This window comes from Bombus pyrosoma, linkage group LG1 (assembly GCF_014825855.1).
Source record: "Bombus pyrosoma isolate SC7728 linkage group LG1, ASM1482585v1, whole genome shotgun sequence".
Classification (NCBI taxonomy): domain Eukaryota; kingdom Metazoa; phylum Arthropoda; class Insecta; order Hymenoptera; family Apidae; genus Bombus; species Bombus pyrosoma.
The window spans coordinates 10,681,345-10,694,834 of NC_057770.1; the positions used below are offsets into that span (position 1 = coordinate 10,681,345).

The 13,490-nt window shown below is 40.9% G+C and overlaps 1 protein-coding gene across 1 annotated transcript in view; it reads right to left on the bottom strand.

Annotated features, from left to right (window-relative positions):
- The window catches only part of LOC122568996 (glutamate receptor ionotropic, kainate 2-like), a 78,639-nt gene that overhangs the window by 47,973 nt on the left and 17,176 nt on the right, over window positions 1–13,490 (bottom strand). The window lies entirely within an intron of this gene.

Consider the following 13,490-nt stretch of genomic DNA (forward strand, 5'->3'; position numbering starts at 1 on the left):
TTAATTTATCACAGCCGGACGAACCTGAGCTGCGTTTGCAAAAAACGCGATTCGGCTGGGTAATCGGGGGGAGTCCAACTTCCCAAATCGCGACAACCACGTTCCACGCATCCACCACGGCTCTTCAGGCCGATCTCTCGCGGTTTTGGGAAATCGACGAAGGACCTCCGATCCGACATATATCCGAAGCAGAGCGACGTTGTGAGGACCATTTCAGAGCTCACGTTCGACGCACCAGCGAAAGACAATACATCGTCGCCCTTCCATTTAACGACCGGCTCCCGTCACTTGGATCCTCCAAGGCGCTAGCGATGAAACGACTCGCATCATTCAACCGCCGATTCCAACGCGACAAATGTTTTGAATCCGAATATCGATCGGTTCTACAAGATTACGTGGATCGGGGACATAGGTCTAGAATCAGCACCAACGACGCCGACGATAGCGGATATTATGTACCTCACCACGGCGTAATAAAGGAATCGAGTGAAACTCTAAAACTCCGCGTCGTGCTCGACGAATCATTACCAAGCATCACCGGAGTTCTCTTCAATGACACCTCCTGAATCGAGGCGTTACCTTCCTGGGATGAGATGCCTCACGACACTTCCAGGACCGAAGCGATCCACGACCATTCGTGGATCGTGAATTTCAACTGGAAATGGCTAGGAAACGACAAGGACAACGATGATCCAGATTACGAGGTGGAAAACATGCCCTCAACGCAGCAGCCCTTAGGCCTTTCCATCAATTTCCCTGGCAGCTACGGCACCTGCGGGCAGCAACAACTCACGCGAAGAAGAGCATCCCGGACCGAGATGCAAACAGGATCTTCCCACTACAGATCCAAACATAACCAGACGGAAGGTAAAACGTTTCCGATTTTGTCTTTAGAGGATATAGGGGCCAAGCTGATACAACCACAAGGCATCGTCAAGAAGGCGCGATATGGATGGGTCAGCGGGGGGAGTTTTGTCCCCCAATCAACCACAGACCTCCTTTACGTCTTCATTACGCAGCTACATGCGGATTTCACTTGCCCTGGCGAAATCAGCGAGACGTTCAACAACACCTCCTGGGACGAAGTATTCGACGATACTTCCTGGACCGAGGTAGTCACCAACCTTTTCAGAATCAATGCGTTTCACAACACGTTCTGGGTCGTGAACTCCAGTATGAAATTCCGTGGCTACAACAAGGACGACGACCATCCGCATCACGAGGTAAACGACGAGCCCTCAACTCTGCGGATCTTCGGTCGTATCATCAACGTCGCCCTGCCGACTACGTCATCAACCGAACGGCCACAGTTCATACGGCAACGAACAGATTAGGCCAAGATGCCTAGCAGTTCCTCCCATTGCCGATCCAACCCCATCCAGCGGAACACGGGCAAATTACAATCTACAAGGAGATGGATAGAAAATTTAATTATTAATACCTTTGCAGAGTTTTGATCCGGACAATCACGGCTAGCTAAGGCGGTGGATCACACACCCATCTAATCCACATACATAATTTGATCGGTGCCCTCTCAACGGGGGGAGGATGTTACGTCGCGCAGGACATCTGCACGCCAGCCCTCGCTACCTGGCCGCCAACGGTCAACCTACAGCCATCCCGATTCTCAATAGACCCAATGACCCACCATAAAGACATTAGCCTTTAGCTGCATTGTCTCCACACATGTTTGCCAGTCTAATTGCATATCTGGAGAATTCTCTAATTCGAGAAGTATTTACAGTTTATGGCTGGGTCTTGGAAAGGTCCTTGAGTTTATTAGGCGCTCTTAAGAATCACGGAGAAAGCGGACAGTCATCAGATGGGAAAAACCCAACACATGTCCATCATAAAAGGCTGTTTTTCCCATCTGGAGCAACATCCACCGCCGCTCTACGTTGGTGGGAATCTTCTGCATATTCTGTTCATTAGAGTGGGTCATCACCAATCAGCATCGCGGATCGTTACCCTCACTTCCTGGACGAAAAGTGTGAACAACGAATCCGCGTTCATCAGTCAAAGGGCACACCCACACCAAGGTTTCCTCCGAGACACCTTAAGGGCAGTCCAACATTCTCGAGCAGGCGCTCAAGCAGTCATCAACTGTTCTACTCTCGAGCAGGCGCTCAAGCAGTCATCAACTGTTTCACTCTCGAGCAGGCGCTCAAGCAGTCATCAACTGTTTCACTCTCGAGCAGGCGCTCAAGCAGTCATCAACTGTTTCACTCTCGAGCAGGCGCTCAAGCAGTCATCACCGGTTCTACTCTCGAGCAGGCGCTCAAGCAGTCATCACCTGTTTCACTCTCGAGCAGGCACTCAAGCAGTCATCAACAGCTCAACTATCGAGCAAGTGGTCAACATCACCACGTCTCTCTCGGTCAAATCGTCAATAAATGTTCGGTCGACCTTCCGCGAATTGATTCTGTCCATATCATCATACGAAACGACACGCAAAGGTTCTGACTTCGTACTAACTCGTTGTACGGTAAAGCATTCACTATTGTATCACCGAAGTTGCTGGATCAATTAAAGATATAATAACCTGTTAACCGCAGCGTTATTTCAATCAATCACCCTTATTATCCCACAAGAAATAAGGGATCGTACGATTCGTGGCGTCGATTAGTCAATCGTAACGGGAATTTACGACTCCCGTTGGCGCGCTTCCTGATCGCGTCTCCCCGCGAACGTGCGAAAATACACAAAGTGACTAATTCTTTTCGTCGGAAACGTTTTAAGATCAGTGTCAAAATATGCCATCGATGTTTAATGTTTCAAAATGTAATCTGATCAATTGTAGCTTTTGGAATTTTATTTGGAATTTTGAATTAAACAGGCCGTTCAATTAATTTATTTAAAATACATTTATTTTTGAATACCATTTTACTTTTAATAAGATCCTTAATCTTCCTTCTGTAACCTTATTTTTACTGACGTCGTCTGTATACTGGGTCGTTTAGGTCCATACTATCTTCTTTTTAGGTTTTTGTGTCCTAAAAAATCCTCCGAAATTCTTGTGTGCTCTTCCAAGTTTCCAGAGTATCAACGAAATTTTTTATTGTCACGTGTTACCTAAATTTATTTAAGCAGAGAAAAATTTAAGGAAAAACATAGAAAAAATGAAGAAGTGTCTTAAGATTACTTATTCGAAAGCGATCAGTAAGCAGATAAAGGATTAAGATACAAACTTCATAATGAAGAACAAATTCAAGTTCGCAAGCTAAGTATTTCTTAGCTCTTGAATTAAACAGATCAAAACGTAGAATTATCTTCCTTGTAAAATTAATCAAAACGAACGTTTATACTGTGTAAACAACAATTTTTCAAGCGAATCACGTTCTCGCAGTTTAACACTGGTTTGATGTTATTCTAAGGAGAAAACTTGAACCTGACCAGAAGGGTTGTCATTCCGGCTGTCTGTGGCGCCTTTTACCGTGTCCTCGAAAAAATCCTCGCCGCCACTCCCGCCCCTTTTTCATCCGCTCGAAAATACCACGGCGAATACGCTTTTAAACGAGTTCTTTCTCCGGGAGTCGTTTAATTTCATTCGTTGGAAAAACTCTACTTCCCCTCGCGGATTCTTCCGCTGTTCCCCGCTTCCTCCCTTACCGCTTTTCCTGAAGGTTCCTTTGACGTGGTTGGGAAAGCCCAGATGAGGAAAAATATTTCCTTTTAACGGCCACTCGTTCAAACTTCGACGCCCAACCGTTGAAAAATCGGACCAGAGATTCAGTTCAGCTCGTTCGACGTTGTCCGCGAATGTTCAAGCCTCATTAATGTTTTCTCACGGAATTATTTTCCTTTTTCTTTTTCCTTCTCTCTTTATCTTTTTGTCCCACTCCGTCTGTCTGTTTGTCTGCCTGCCTATCTATAGCCCCCGTCTCTCTCTACCCTTATCCCGATTTCCTGGCCACAGGTCCTGGTCCCGACTTACGTGCTTGTCACGAGCAAAAAGCGCGAATCGCACTCTGACTCCCATGAATATCTAAAGAGTGTCAGCGAAGTGCAATATTTTTCTCTTTTCGACAGGCAAAATTTCACCGGTGAACGATTACCAGGCTGTTGTTGTTGGAAACATCCTTGCTGGAAAGTTGTAGTGTTTCACGGCTGGTTCTAGAACCAGTTGTAACGCGCTCTGCATTAGGCTTTCGATATTTTGCTATCGGATCAACCAGAGGAAACGGCTTTGCGAGAAGAGATTAACGGTGAGAAACAGGGATTTTGCGTGCCGAATTTAATTTTGGCACGTATCTTTACGGAACTAATAAACGTGTTAAACAAATCCAAGACTTTTATTATCGTTGAGTGAAAAATTGACAAGAACCAATCATTTTTAATTAGGTCAGTTTAGATTCCAAAAATTATGAAACTTGACAGTGGTTGAAGCAACGGGAAACCGCCAATTGGAATGTGGTAGAAGGTGAGACGTGTTGTTGGTTAAATTAATAACGAGACGAGTTGATTTCGTTAACTATATTTGCAGATATTCTGAAATATAAAATACAAAGTTAATCGTAAGCGTTGCTCGCTCGATGATATTCGTTATAAGATTGCACGATAGTGCGGTACCGATACTAATCCTTATGCTGATTCGTTATACTTATTCGTTCTATTGATGATCTCGATGACTCGATACTGATATTGATTCACGCGACTAACTGACTGGCTATGTCTGGAGAACATGGTCGTCTATTTATACTGGTCGAAGGGGGTACCGGAAGGTTTGAACTTGTTGCCGGTTGTCGGTTGCACGTAGCAGCGAAATTGCTTTATCCAGGGTTTGTTTATTACATTATGTGCGTCGTACAGTGTTAATCCTCTGTGGCAAAACAACTACGTGAGGCATCTTCGAATCGAAACGTTCTGTGACGCATGTGCCGCTACGGAAACAGAATAATGATAATACGAATCTCTGAAATCTTTGGACGTTTCGTGTAGAATTTTCTCAGTTTCCAATCATACTTTCACACGTACAACATATACAACGTGCAGTTTTTCCACATAGCACCACAAAAAAGATTATAACAAAGAACTTGCCGGAAATTAAAATGGAGAAAACGTGTTTCTACAGAAAATGATCGAGCTCAGTGTATCTCGGTATAAGCACGTCTCTTTAATTCCTCCTCGTTATACTTATAGACAGTTTTTCTACAATGTTGTCCTTGTTTTTGTATAGATTACCAAGATTTATAAAGCATCGAGGGCGGCGTATCTTTTGCTTCAGGAGCGATTAAAATTTCTTTGTAGATTCGCCATGGTTGCCGGAATTTTCAAAGAAAATGCTAGGGAAGGGAAGCATGCAGAGAGAAAGGAAGAGAAAGGGAATATACGCCCAGCGTCCTGCAATTTTTCTTCTTTGATACGGGAATCATCTGCGCTTCGCGCGGTACGATATCCCAGAGGAAGAATGGAGGGTTGCGCTACGAAGGACTGGTTTAATTAAACTTATAACTATTATCCACAAAGTCGAGCTTAGCCGTGCTATTATCGGGCCCGCAATAGAGTGACGCAAAGGGAGTAAAGAGCGGCAAGAATATAAGACGAAACGAGGAACTTCCGTATCTCCTTCGACGATAATATCGGCGAAAGAATTATAATGAAAAAGAATGAAAGCTGGCGACGATATTATTTTTCGACGTTACTCCATATCCCTGCCACCCTCTCTGCTTCTTTCCTCAAACCGTTATATTTAATTGTAAAAAAAAAAAGGAAGAGAAGAGGGAGAAGAAAAGAAAAGCAGAGGAGAACAAATACAATTAAATTCCAGTTCTCATTATTAGAATTTTCTGGACGCCTTTAACGACATCTCTCGTCGTTACAGACAAGTGAAACGTTTTAAACATTTGCATACGCATAACTAGCCGGTTATAAAAATAAATCATTCCACCCTCTTTCACCATTCCGGGGAAGCGGTATTCCATGAAACAAATTTCGTGCTTCCATCGCGCAGGAAAAAAGTCTCTGGCAGCGTAAATACAGACATGGTTTCGGTTCGAAATTGAATGAAACTTTTCTCGTTAAACAATTTCAGCTATGCAGCGCGAAATACTGCTTTGATAGGTAGACAGAGTCATAGTTGGATTTACGGGAAGGTAGGCCCTTTGTCACGGGGATCGGTATGAATAGCCGGTGATTGGACTAATCATTATCCTTCATTAGGCGTGCTATGATCAACTCTTGTCCTCGGGATATCTATAATGCCTGTGAATTATTCCACGGAGCAATTACAATTCCCGAGGAGAAATTGTAGGACAGGCGTGAACCAAACTGTTATTAGGAACTTCAGTCTCCAAAGGTTAGGCAGCTTCGCGATTTGATATTTTCCAGCAGCTTCTCCCATTCTGCCTGTATCGTTCCCAAACAATTGTATTCTCTATCTTTCTCCTTGCAACGGTGCAACAGAAACTTTACGTAACTTTGGGGCAAGTTGTACGCGGTGAAAGTTCCAACTTGGAGCTAGGAAAATTTTTAGAGAGGCCATGTAATCAGTATGGAAGGGATCCCGGTTAAAAATTTCCAACTTTGTCGAGTATAAAGAAGTCTTGAGAAAATTTTGATAAGTAGATGGAAAATGTTTAAAATCTTTTAACACGACATAATGATATTTGAAATTTCGAATTGAACATCGATGTAGTGAAAATTTGAAACAAGTGTGGAAAATTAAATGGGACAGAAATTCCCTTAAACATTTCGGCCCTTGGAATATGTGTGTTTCGATGAACGTTTTTGACCCCCCCGTGGAACCGTACATATAAGTCTCGAGAACGCGTTATTTTCTACGCTTTCAGTATGTCTCATACTGCTTTTATGACGTGTTAAACAGTTTTTGCTTAGACAGTGATTGCGTTTGTAGAGCTACAACAGAGATTTTGCTCGTTTTACACACACTATCGAAGGTTCTGTATGATTTTGAAGAATCTTTAAGATGCAAGATCTGTAAATCATTCTGTTCTTCGGTTCATAATACAAAGTCATTAATCTTTTACAGAAAGAACAGGAAGCGGATAGAAAAAGAACGAGTCAAAAGAGTCAATGGACGAAATCAACGATTAGCTTCGACGATGGATTTCTCTAAACGTATTCTTCGTCCGGGATTCACAGGTCATTCCAGCAGCATCGACGTCCGTCACCGGTGTCAGCAGCATCCAGGCCGTTTCCACATTCACCGCGACGATATATCACACCTTTATCTATCGTTGAATATCGATCAAGCCATCCTGCCTCTGTCTCGTCGTTTCTTCGATTTCTTCTCTTTATCTATCCCCAGTGGACAACTTTATTTCTCTCAAGTGAACCACGAGGAACCATTTCACTAAGCTGGAATCGTTGGCTCGACCGGCGAACAACTTCTAATAACGTTATCAAAAGTTCACGGTTAAAACGGGACGAGGAACGAGAGCGGAAGAGGGGCAGTTTTCTACGGGAAACGCCAATGAAAAGGCGTCTCTCTATTTCCATTGAATAGTGGCACACGCATACCCGATCCGGTTACACGTTTGAAAGGGAAGTAATCACTTACTGAGGGAGGAAGGGTATTTTCGCGATGGCATGCGCTTGAAAAGAGTGGTCTGCCTTCGTGGGAAGGCAAAGGAAGTCGCTACCTGGCGCGATGCTCGTCTCTTCCGGATGGTGGAAGCCCCGAAGCCACAGCCTCCGACGGTACAGGAAATCGACGATCTCTACGATACAAGGCTCATGCCGCACGCGCTCCTCCAATCGTTTCTCGTGATTCCTTTTCACCTGATTCCCTTCCTCGTACTTTCTTTGTGCTTTCTCTGTTTGCTTTATACCGATATCAATAAACATCTGACGGCTTGATAACATGAACGAGCTCAATGATGTTTTCAAGATATACTTTGACTGCTTACTGTATAAGGTGAATTGTGGCATTTTATAGAGTATTGGTGCAAAAGTTTACGATGCAAGAAACTTTCGTGTGACAAAGTGCAGTGATGGTCAAACCTTGTCGTGATAGAGATCACGTACATATCGTCTGTTGGGAATTGTTGAGAGTTGTATCCTTTTGTTGTTAAGTATTTACGTGTGCATACATTCATGAAAGTGTTTCAATGCTTGTCATAGAAAATTTTCACAAACATATAATACGAGATGTGTCTAAAAAGTAATGAGATTTCAATTCTCGGGAATCCGATTGTATCAATGCTGCTATGCTATTTGCGACGCAGTATCTCTACTTTAGCTTTCAGTGTTAATCTGAACTCGATTCAGTTTATTTTATAAAAGTGTGTTTCAGTAACGCGTTACGGAAATGGATCTGCGTCGTATCGTGCAGTGTCTTACACTGCACTCTCTGTAAATGAATCTTTGGCCAACAAACGTATTCTTGTGGTTGCACAGCCTTCACGCTTCTCAGAGTTCAATCCACATCACTATTTTTTTTTTTTTTCGTTTGAGCTTCTTCGAAAATCAAAAATCTTAATCACACAACATCACTTTGAAAATGTGGACAATATCCAAAAGGTTGTAACTGATCAACTGAAAGCAGTTTCGCTAAAAGAATTCCTTCGCTGTTCCCTGGAGTGGGAGAACCGCTTCCGGTGGTGTATAGCTTCTCAAGGTATTTTGAAGGGAACAATGTATATTTTTCATTAAATGACATATAAACATTTCTACAGGACCAGTCTCATTACTTTTTCGATACACCTGGTATGTGTTATACATCAGCTTTTAAAAATGTCATTAGCTGTAACGAGACACGACTATCGTGATCATATTGATGAAACTTGAGACCAATTCCAAGATATAGTATATGTACAACATGTACCTAATTAATAAGAATTGATTGTACAAATACTGAATAAGATCCGCAATTTGATCATCACTGACATGAAAAAACGTTATTTTCAATCGAATTTCTGACGGCTCATCGATCGAGAGATTCACCTCGTTGAAATATTAACGACGATAAACTATACGTTGACATGAATTTTCCAATAAAATGTGAACGCAACACGGGATAGCATCGTGAAGCAATAACACAACTGGATCAACGAATAAGCTGAAATGGTTAGGTTCCGCTAGCAATCTGAGTTACGAATATTAGCTATGTTTGATATCTCCCATTTCGAATAAATAAATCAAAATTTATGTATGCGGAGATTGAAAAAACTTTACCCGTTCGATGTTAAAAAGCGTTACAAATGTATGTATCTCCGTGCAGTATTTTTACAGTTCTGTTTACCGGCGTACGAAATAGAATTCGAATGTCGTTGCAACCATAAAAAATGTATCGCGCTGAAATCGAAGAGTGTGAGCTTCAAAATGCACTACGCGCACAATTTTTCCTTTGCCACGAATTTTTGAATTCTTCCGTCGTGTATATTGGGTTATTCGAATCAGTCAACTTTCAATATTTTAAAATTCAACCTTGAACTTTGCATAGAAAACTCAAATTTGTTATATATTATGAGACATTATTAATAACTAATAAACGTACTAAATCGCTCCCTATAAAATATCATAATACATTTAGTCTAAGCAATTCCCACATTCGATGATTCGATGTACCTTCTTGATGATTAACTACTTTCATTATTTCATATTTATGAGTTATCGATTCTAAAATTCACAAATTTTTTGAACTTTGTGTCGTGTGTTACGGTTCCTTCGATGTACTTTTAAGTTAATTTATGCGGTAAAATATATATAATTATATTTAAATGGGTAAGTACCCAAGTAAGTATATCCACGAAGTATTACACAAAATCAATGGCATAATTTATTATGCATGCATTTATTATATATAGGTTTATAACCAAATTTGGTTAATTCTACCCATTTGGTAACTCTACCTTAGCCTAGTATCGTGAATGTGACAACGAAATCGTGAAATCGTTGTCAGAAAGGACTGGTTAAACTTTTGGAACGGTGTGGATGGGTTCCTGGATTCGCTTGTTTGTTACTTTCGAATGGAATTACACACGGCAGACCGTAAAGCTGCCTGTTCGAACGGCAGGCGAGGACGTATAATTTTATACACGCGACACGTCGTACGCGAATATAATCCTTATTTATAGTCACATCGCGCTGGCACGCTGAAACTTTTCACGGTTCGCCCACGAGGGTTTCTTACACCCTTCGAATGACCAGTAATTCTCGTGAACAACGCTGGCTTTAGTGGAAAAGGCGAGACGTGTGCTGCCTGGCTTGGGGCTCGTAAAGCAATGAAAACTAGTCTCGCATGGACGCGCTTACGTGTCTTGTTCGCTAATAATTCAATCTCGTTCGTACGCCACGTGTCGCCTCAATTTGTAGATTATTTCGAAGGCAAAATAAAAGGGCGAAAGAAATATTGATAAATACTCGCCAACAACATGTTTCCAGTCACGTAGTTCATTCAAGAATTATTCATCTTCCGACGGATATCTATTTCGTGGATTATGTAGTATGTAATTATATTTTCGTCTGATCTTCTGCTTTAAGTATTTATATCGCCCTTTTTTAAGGAATTTTGCCAAGTTATTGATCGAAATGATTTAAATCTTTGTAATTAGAGAAATGTATCATTTTCCTGATAATACATACATCTTTATTATTCTATTAATAATCGATAATAATAACGACATTAGTTTTCAAATGTTAACATTTCAGCTCAATATGTACAAAAATGTAGCAAAATATTACGAATTTTAGAAGGTGAATAATAATTATCTATACGCAGTCCCGATTCAACGATGAGTGACTATAATTAATAAAAAAATCAATAAAGTATTACTAATAATCCTATTAACAATAATACTAGTCTTTAAGGATTATCATTTACATTAAGCTTGCTCATACAATAAATTGCTGATTTTTAACGAGCGACTATAGCCATCTGCAGCAAGTATACTACGGGCATTCAATGATGGACGATTATAATGACTGGTATCAACGAAACGGATAATCAACTGAATCATATCTGGAGCAATACCGATATTATTTATCTATATGTGTCATGTATTCTGGGAATTGTCTAATTTAAGATGACAAAATGTATAACTTAAAACGATAATAATGACAAGAATGATTGCTGTTTTAATTTTCTACATACCACTGGCTGTAAATTCGAGTGCCGCTTATTAGGATTGTAAAATAAATTGTTATTGCGGCGCATTTCGGCCGGTTGTGCATCATCGAAGGATATTTCATTATTTGTACTCGAGTCGCTCGATAACGCTGCATTGATGAATGGGAATCGACTTGAGGCACTAGAATGGCCCATTCATAGTCAGCCATACGGAATGCAGCCTCGCTTAACGCAAGGAGTTGAAACGGTTGTTCGAATTTGCGGTCCGTGGTTGCCGTCTATTTATCTTGATCACGGATTGCGGTTAGAATATCTAAAAAATGTTGAAATTAATTATTGGATGGGTTCACGGTGCAAAGAATAATCTCAGGTAGAAGAGATAGTCAAGTCATTGCGTGTTTGAAACGTTGTCGTAATTTTAAGAAGACGATGATTAATGACTGTATAGCTTTTTATTGGCTTGTATTTTTTTGAGGTATCTTCTAACATGTAATTACCATCGACATTCTCATTGTATCGATTATGAATATCGCATATGAAATTTTGAACATCGAAGCCTACAAATCCTCAGTTGCACCGGATGAAAAGATTAGGCGTTGTCAGTGTACTCTGTACACGTCCTTGAATATTTTTTTACAATTATTGTATTAATTAGATGATAAAGCTCGCTTATTACATTATTCAAACTGTGCTCGATGATCCTTTTGCCGTGTGACTCTACTTTTCTCCTATCGAGGCAATTTTAATCTCTGCGAAGAGATTATTTTTCATTATATACATTGTAGATGTAACATTAAAAACCTGCCATAATCCTGCGCTGAAGCGAAACTCTAGCGAGTATCACAAAAATTGAGACTGTAGCCTTTTATCATTTTTATATCGAAAGAGAAATACTTTTCAAGTAAAGAATATGAAACGGGTAATACAAACTCGAGATAAGAAAAGGGAGTTGGCGATCCGAAATTGATTTCCTCGGAGGCAGCTTTTTAGGCTACGCATACGGATATCGGAAATGCCTGATACAAGAAAAAGGGAAGCGTATCAAATATCGGAAGTTCATGTTCGATCGTAGCAATACGTTTCGTCGACGTAGCAAAAAAAAAGAAGAAAAAATCATTCAACATTCAAAAAATTTATTCAGTCTTACATTTCATGCTTCTTTTCTGTATTACATGATTAATACTAAATATGAACAAACGTCTCCTCAGTTTCCACTAACATATTCACACTATCGTAAGACTTTCAAATACTCCAATTTAAAGTTAGTTCAAATTTCCAGTCCTTTAATTACACAGTCTTATACTACCTTAGAGAGCCTATTCAATTTTAATTAAACATACATCCTTTCGTTCTAGAAACGGACCGGCGAAAGCGGACGGCAATGAGAATTCTGCTCGATCGTTCAACCAGAAACTTTAAATAATTCCTTGTCAGAAGAGAATTCTTTGGTTATGGTAGCCGTATGAATCAACTGGTACATACGCGTTACACATATGTCGAGGGATTTTCAGCGAGGCTACTCAACGAAATATCCAGTCGCATTCACCATAGTGGTTGTGTGTACGAATGTGTGCGCGGCTCGGTGTGTACATATCATGGTAAATGCAGCTACTGCATACGCTAGAACAGACCTCTTATGAAACCCATCCGTTCTTCTCTAAATATTTGGGCATTTTCATAAGGGGAGTTTCTACTAAGCCGGCGCCATGACAAACGCGCACTTCTTCGGTAACCTGCGGCCACGTACGTGACTTCCGTGAGAGCAGTCGTGTAATACGCCTATAAAGTGCAAACACCGTCGGTGTGCTTGCGGTTCTAGTGTGCGGTCACGTTGGGACACGTGCAATTTACGTTTTGCCCCTCCCCGATCCGCCCGCTATCGGACGTACATTTCGTTCGACGAGTTATTTGCATTGGATGGAAATGAACTGACTGAAAAAACTCTCTTTCCCTGTTTTATTGTTTGATCTTATACTGGAACTGAAAGGTGTCGCGTCTTTTGTTCGGAATACAAGTACGTAGGCACGTGGTTACGATTATTGCAGAAATATTTTTACGTCGCCTCGTTCTTTTGGGAAAAATCGAGAGTTTTTTCCAGTGTGTTCGTTCATCTTTTTTAGGAGCACATAGAGGACGGAGGGGGATGCTTTGTCTCGACACTGGTAGAAATTTAATTTGCACCCGCGCATGTTCTATTTTTCTTCTTCGTTTACCTTTTACTCGACATGAAATTCGTAGCACACGGTGTTTTTGTCGAAAGTGACATTTTGTTGTAGATTTTTCGCGTACCCTTTTTTTTTGAGAGGTTCTGTTTTGCAAATTGCTGCCGTTACTTGAATTCTCGGAACTCGGTAGATTCGGTAATAGTTCTAATCGAGATACGGATAAATTACTTCAATGGAAAAATACGTTGACGAGAAATTAGATTGGGTTAGGTTCGTTAATATTTAGATTTTTGTTT